This window comes from Psittacula echo, assembly GCF_963264785.1.
Source record: "Psittacula echo genome assembly, chromosome: 2".
Lineage (NCBI taxonomy): Eukaryota > Metazoa > Chordata > Aves > Psittaciformes > Psittacidae > Psittacula > Psittacula echo.
Genome location: NC_137737.1, coordinates 123,995,101 through 124,003,203, shown reverse-complemented (window position 1 = coordinate 124,003,203; position 8,103 = coordinate 123,995,101).

The window sequence follows — 8,103 nt, the reverse complement described above, 5'->3', positions numbered from 1 at the left end:
TGAGGGTGGTGAGGCACTGGAATGGGTTGCCCAGGGAGGTTGTAAATGCTCCATCCCTGGTGGTGTTCAAGGCCAGGTTGGACATAGCCTTGAGTGACATGATATAGTGTGAGGTGTCCCTGCCCATGGCAGGGGGGTTGGAACTAGGTGATCTTAAGGTCCTTTCCAACCCTAACTATTCTATGATTCTATGATTCTATGACTGACATCTATGCAACTATATAAATATTTTAAGATACTTGAGTAAAGCATGTGCTAACCCACAAGCTTAAGCTTTGATTTGACTAAGGAGTTTGCACACACTTCAGCCTTAAATAGAACAATAATTCTACCCTTGTTGGACAAAATATTTCAGTACATGCTTAATTTTAAGCTGGACGCATAGACCCACTGCCATTCATGGGACCACTTGTGTGCTTGTGTCTGAAGCTAAGCATATGCTTAATGAACTGCTAAGGTTGGGCCTGACAATAAACAAGGCTGCTGGTATCCTGAAGGTCCATCTGCTTCCCTGGTATCTAAACCCTGATGGAAGTGGTTTAAACCAACATGTTTTACTTCTCAGTTGGAGTGGACTGAGGGCATACAACAAAGCCAGTTATAGCCAGTGTATAACCATGACCTCTTTCACTCTGTATAGCCTTAATTGAATCAAAGCAAACTTCTTCTGGACCATGTTGTTTTATAGGTGTTGCAATACTGGTGTTTTGTTTCCAGTTTCCAATATTAAGGATATGAATGCCATGAATATATGGCTTAAATATATATATTTAAGAAGGAAAACATTTAGAAAGGTTTTTTTTTTTTTTTTTTTTTTTTTCCTGAAAGTATGGAGGAACACCAGCAGCCAGAAAGCAGTCCTTGAAAATATAATTAGCTCCGCTGGGCGAAAAAAAAAAGGCTTTTTTACTCTGCCACACAGCTTATCTAGTAAATGTTTACACGTCCCTAAAGCTGAATTACTAGTGAAGTGAATAAGTTTGAAAATACAGAGATTATTATAGCTTGCTTCTTCACACTTTTCATGTCATGTAGATAACATGAGGCTGGTGTATGAGGATGGATATAAGTGAAATAGTTTCCATGAATATACATTTACTTTGTCATATGCATATAATATATTAAATGAAATAACAGATACAAAATGAAAAAAAAAAAGAGAGGAAAATAATCAAAAGTAATAGAATTTAGGGAATGAAAAGAGAAAAGTGGATTTACAAGTAGAAAAATGTAGAGAACAGAGTTGAGAAAAGAAAAGGGAACGATTAAAAATTAACCATAAAATAGTTATTAGAAATACATTAGAAATAAAAGGAAGTCAAAGCTTAACATAAGGAATAAGTAGGCACAATTTCTAAAATATGACAGATAATAAGGAAAAAAATTAAAAGAAAACCCAAAGGAAATTAAAAATAGAGATATGGCAAGAATATAAACGAAAAGTTTAAAAATTTGTACATTAGCAAATGGTTAGCTATTAGCATTTATTTAAAATTTTATCGATTTAAAGCATTATCAACAGAAGTTGTAAATTCTGAGGGAATTATCCTGCTTTGTTTGATACTATAATAATGAAGGGCATATATTTAAGGTGATTATGTCTCTAATTAAATGGGATTATTCCTGAGTTAGTTAAACTTCAGTTCTCTTGGTTAGCCCTGTGATACTCTACTTGCCTTTTTCTGCTCATAAGATGATAAGAAAGCGAAGGTCAATAAAACTAAAATGGAAACATGTGGAACTGGTGAAGACTGCAAAAAAGTATCAACTCCTAGATACTGGAAAACAGACAACAAGTGGAAGGATTTACCGTGGGACCTAATGGATTCTCCATAAGTTCAAAAGTTACAATTCAATGGATGCCTTTACGAAAGGCATAATTTATTCACAATTATGCATCTGATGAAGAAATTAAGACTTGACTTTTAATTTATTTATTTTTTTTTTTCCTCCTTGGGAAGATTGGCAACCACAACTATTGTGAAGTGAAATATTCTGCTGCTGCTCTTTCAGAATAGGTCCTCGCGTTGATACAGTGTTGCAGTGATGTGGTTTGAATGTCAGGATGGAGTAACTATGTAGGCGAGAGCCTCTGTCAAATAGCTAAATCCCCAATGGCTATGCCTGCCTGCTTCTATTGCTGGGGAAAGCCTAGCTAGAACGTCCCACATTTCATGTAGTAGTGAATGGTAGCGGTTGTGCCTATCTCCAATAGCATGAGAAGAAACACCTCAATTATCTCCAACTGTATTCTTTGTAAAAATTTTTATCTACTTGGAAATTGCTCAGAGAACAGGAGAGGAACATAAAACTTTTCTTGCCTCTGAATCAAGGACTGTAGCGATAGGACAAGGGGGAATGAGTTTAAACTTTAATAGGGAATTTCAGGTTAGATATAAGGAAGAAGTTCTTTACTGTGAGGGTGGTGAGGCACTGGAACAGGTTGCCCAAAGAAGTGGTAAACGTTCCGTCCCTGGCAGTGTTCAAGGTCACGTCAGACAGAGCCTTTGGCGACATGGTCTAGTGTGAGGCGTCCCTACCCATGGCAGGAGGGTTGGAACTAGATGTTCTTAAGATCCTTTTCAACCCAAATGATTCTATGATTCCGTGATTTTATGACAGACACATCACACAGACCATCAGGGAAAGTGCAAAGTCCTGCTCCTGGGGAGGAACAACCCCAGGCACCAGAACAGGCCGAGGGCCACCGAACTGGGAAAGAATTTTGCAGAAAAGACCTTGGAGATCCTGGTGGACACCAAGTTGAATGAAAGCGAGTAATATATCCACATGTCAATGTGTGGCAAAAGTGGCTGATGGTGCCTCAGGCTGCATTAGAAGACATTATCAGCTGGTAATGGGATGTGATTCTTCTGTCAAATCATCTTCATGTGAATTTGAATTAAAACAATGGAGAAACATTTTGTTGCTGATTCAGTTTTGAGGAATTTGGTTTGATTTTGCATGTGACACCACTGAAGGTTTTTAAGTAAACTGGAGGAGGCAAGGGGAAAACTAAGGTGGTTAAATGCAGCAGTACTATACAGAAGCTTGATCGTGGGCCCTACCTATCAGCAGTCTCTGTTAATTTTAGTTTTGTTGTTCTGTCTCATATTTCTGGGTTGTCTGCTTAAGAGGTCTGGATCCTTTTCAGACTACTCCCCACCTCCTCACATGCTGCAGTTGAACCCCTTTGTCCTGAAGAAGTAACCTGCCCTCAGAGATGAGAGCTGATACCTGTAGGACTCCCCAGGTAAGGGAGATACATCCCTTCTACACTAGATGCTAACCCTCTCCCCACTCCCTACGCTGCTATGAGCTATCTAACCTGATAACACTGGATTATCACCCTGCAATTCCTCGCACTTTGCTGTTTACTCCTTCCAAACACCGCACTCGCAGACGGTGAGCATCTCTCCTTCCCTTTTCTAGTCATCATTTGGCCATGCCACAGCACACATAGCTAGTTCTTTTTAATCTTTCCCCATAATTAAATGAGAAGCCAATTTAAAAGGAGCTGTAATAAAGTCTCTTCTCCTGAAATTAAATATAAAAATAGTTGCTTCTTTGTATGTATTGTGAACGTTTAGTAGGGAACAGAGCCGTTTCAGTAAGCACTTCAAACAAATGTGCCTTCATGCAGTGGTGCAGTTGCTGCTGGGGAGGAAGAGATCTGTTCTGCCTGCTGCACTGGGTTTTCTCTTTCACGGCTGTTTTTTATACCTGCAAAACAATTTGTGGACTCTTTAAGCAGAGAAGTAGGGGGAGGAGGGAGAGAGGGTTGATAGGTCTACATTAGCTCATTAAAAACTAAAAAACCATTTCTATTTTACATAATTTAACATGGCAAACTATTAAAAAAAAATAAGGTGAAAACTGCCACCCCTAGGCATGCGTTTAAAACATCCTCATTTAGATGCTAATTTTGATTCCTAGTGTATGGCTGGTTAAAAAAAAGCCATTAACAAAGGGGCAGATTACTTAAAAGGCATTATTAGGCAAATATGTATGAGTTTTCTGATACCAAGTGGCCCTTTTATGACTGAATACAGCTGCTAAGTAGAGTGACATGGAGATATTTGTTTTAAAAGGAGAGGAAAAACCCCACCAGATTAAAAAACATACAAACCGAAAAACAATAATTATATAGAGTGTAAATCACACAGGTGAAAAAAAAAAAAAAAAAAAAAAAAAAAAAGAAAAGAAAAAAAGAGAGAAGCTCAATACACAGGCAAGTAATGCTTTCTCTTTTAAATATTTAGAAAATATGTTGCTCTGCAGGTGATGTATATTACTAGCTGAATTCTAGGATGTACCTAACATTTAGGTAATAGTGAAACAAATGTTAAAATGTTGCTATTTAATTCTAAGCATATATCCTGTTTTGTGTGTTAGTAAAATAGCACTGACAGGAAAGCGAAATGAGGAAAATAGCAGCAACATGAGAGGAAAGTGCATTCTTTCCAGCTGAGACTGAACTCATGACTGACAAAAATAAGGTTATAATGACATTAAAATGAAAACTGTTCAGACAGAAAAGATATAAGTAAATGTACTCTGCTGTATAAATTAAATGAGTAATAGAGGATGGGCAGATGGCTGCTTAACTGCATCACAGTAAAAGAACAGTGAATAGGTCTTCACTGAGAGTTCTCTTTCTGAATCTAAATAAAATACTCCTTAACAGGTGAAAGGCTAAGGGAATTTCTAACCCTGAAAAGAAGAAATGAATTTGAAAAGCAGAGCTAATTTTAACTCTGTCTTGGTTGTCAGGGTACTTGAATAATTTTTGTGTTCTCTGTAAATTACCCAGTTAAAACTAAGGTGCCTAAACCAGAAACAGCTGATCATTCAGATCATTGGAGCTCCCAGCAGCCACAGAAAAGGCATTTCTGCTCTGGAAAGTCCAGTGGTGTTCTTCACAAGTCCTCTTGGTAACCGCAGAGCAGTTTGGATTTGTTAGCATTAACATGTTTAGACTATATAATGAAGCGTGTATTAGAAATGAGAGCAGCTTTTTCCCTCCCTCCCTCTCTCCCTCAGATCCTTTCTTTTACCTGCAACATTAAAACTTGTCAAAGCAGATTCTGTTTACACCACAGTTCAGGGGGTTACACCAGTGTAAAACTGGTGGTGAGAACCCAGCTCACCAGCACTGCTTGTTAGCTGAAGCAGGAGAGAGAGAATATTAATCTCTTGTTATGAAAATCGGATATTACATGAATATAAAAGAAGAATGGGATATCTGTCTTCGTGTGTTGAGATTTTATATTTATTTTCATTAACAGAGTAAGAAAAAATACAAGTATTTAGTGACTCATGTTGTAGTTCTTTAAAATGCATCAAGGCAATCATTATCAATAGAGCTACATACACTATCATATTTAAATTATTTTATCCTGTCTTGGAGCCTAAATAAACAGGTAAATGAAGAGTGATCATTTAAGTCTTACCCAAAGTTAGTACTAAAATACCTATTTGACTCAAAACAATAATTTTATTAAGTGTTTTGTATTTGATATTTTTACAGCTTAGCATAATCATCTCGAAATTATTACATATGTTTACTTCTCCTTTAATTATTTTAGAATGAAACAAAAATACATTGAGATTTCAAGGAAAGCAAAAGTAGACTGTCCTAAACTAAGGATAATTCATGAATATCCATCCTAATAGTGCTGCTTTGTGTACTTGCTAAATGAAGTTAAAAATTGAGTTAACAACAGATGTAAAACTTTTTCCTAGCACAGCTGTAATATGGAAGTGGAAATCATTTGGCAATATCCCACACAGCTGAATCCTGGCATGAGGTGGAGTTGAGGTAAGGCTGGAAGAGCTTATGCTACCATTTTTAGTGTTCAGTGTATATTAGTTTTCTGTTGCAAGTCAATTAATTGCCAGGTAGCTGAAAGTTGCTCAGTTTAATTTCAGTTTATTGTGACTGTATTGTAAGTGGTTGAGATTTATTTCTAGGAAAGCTTATAGAAGAAATGTGTATTCTAACTTTTAAACATGCTAATTATTTCAGGTTAATCAATTATAGTGCAAAGGAATGCTTATGAAACGGGACGGTCCGCTTCAGGTATTTATTAAACCTGAAAGAGCTATATGAAGTGTACTGCTATGGACAGCATGTTTGTCTACCAAAATGGGTGAATGAGTAGCCTATATGCACTATCCCTAGGCAGATGTAGAATGTGAGACTTGAAAATTGAAAGATGGTAAATGAATGTAACCTGTGGACTATAGAACAAAAGTGAAAAACACTTTTCAGTGAAGAAGTGTGTAACAGGGGAACAAGCAGGATGAATAGAAATAAGTAAGGTGTATGAAAAGAAGAGAGATTTAACTTTAAAAGGAGGCATATCTGACTTTGCTTTGCATCACAATATCTGGAGAGAAATGAGTAAATACTCTTGTATTTCTATGAAGTTATTTCTCACATCCCACTGAAAGGGAATGGGTAATCACTGTTTCAGATAGTCAATCACAATGTTGAACGCAGAGGAAGGAGGAGGGTTTGATACTGCAATTAAAAGAAGGAAGGTCATTTAGTAATAACATATTCCATGCAAATTTCTCTCAATCTTTGGGTTTTGAGCACTCTTCAGGCAGAGACAGACAAAAAACCTCCAAAACCGGGTAAGTTTATGTTTAGTGGTAATCTATTAAGAAAAACCTGCTGAATCTATGGCTGCTGGAGATGGGCAGCTGATTTGGCCTCTACATTTGTGTGAAAGCTAGAGAAAAACATCAAGCATCAAATCAAAGGGACTAAGTATATGCTATTTTAGAACATAGAAAGGAGTTATGTAAGTATGTGCTTGCCATCCCAGAAATCCAAGGTTTACCATTGCTCATAATATTAGTTAAAATGGCAGTGTCCTCTTTCCTTTTTCTTTTTTTTTTTTTCTTTCCTTAGCTCTCTATTAACATATGCAGATACCCACTTTGCCGTAGGACAATAGGAGGGCTCAGGAATAAGCCAAGAGTCAAGCTTCTTTTCTGTAGGTCCTTCTCCTTTTTTAAGAAGTGAATTGGATGAAGTTGTGATTTTATGGCCAGCACCATGTTGTTTAGAAAGTGAGATGGGTATTGGGAGGGTTGGTTTTTTTGTTTCTTTTTGCTTTGTTTTTTTTTTTTTTTTTTGTTTGGAGTGCTTTTCCGATGAATATTATGAATAATATATTGCTGAAGCAATAGATATTATTCAGCTAGGATCTCTTTTATTTCCTGGTTGATATGACATTACCAAAATAACCCAGTCCTCTAGAGCATGGACAATAGAAAGTATATTTTCTATGCTTGAGTTTTGAGCAATGAGGGTAAAAGAAGCAACAACTTAGCTGAGACAGTATGAAATAAAGATGAATTAAACAAGAGGAGTGAAAATTGAGTTTTATCAAAGCTGCCATTTCTGCCAAGTGTTTGCTGCACCAGTTTGCAATGAAATATTTAATAATTCTGCTTCCTTTCAGACTGCAGTTTTTATTTCACCTCTCAAATAAGGGGCAAGTCCTGGACAGGAGGTCATTAATTTTCCCCTTTAGTCACCACCTCCTTACAGCTACTAGAGTTAATAAGGCTGCATATTAATCAGGGCCTTGCGTCCTCTTTGTAGGAGAAAGGCAGGAAGGAGGGGGTCTCTGAATTTAGGCCATTAACTTAAAGTGACAAATAAAGGCTGTTCTTCCTGCTGGGCTGTCACTTAGGATGCCTGGTTACAGCTGCACAGCTGATATGTTGTATTTTTATGTGGTGGTAAAGATGAAGAAGGGTTAAGGCAGGAGGCACTGCTCACAGTGTAGAGTTGAACACAAGGAATATGTTCCTTGCCTGGAACCAGCCTGAAAATGTCATTTATCCACATTGTGCAATAAACTGCTCTCACACAGGCATCTCAGAAGCATAACCAGAAGCACCTCTGTGCTTGAAACAAAGGAAGTTTTTCAAGTGTGGATAATTTAGATTTCCAAATCCCTGTAACAGTCACAGAGATTCACCTGCTGTCCCCAAATGTCAAAGCATCCTTTAAAACTAAAGACTAAAACTAAACTGTGCCACAGAGGGCTGGAACAATACTGTGGCCATCCTTGGAGATGC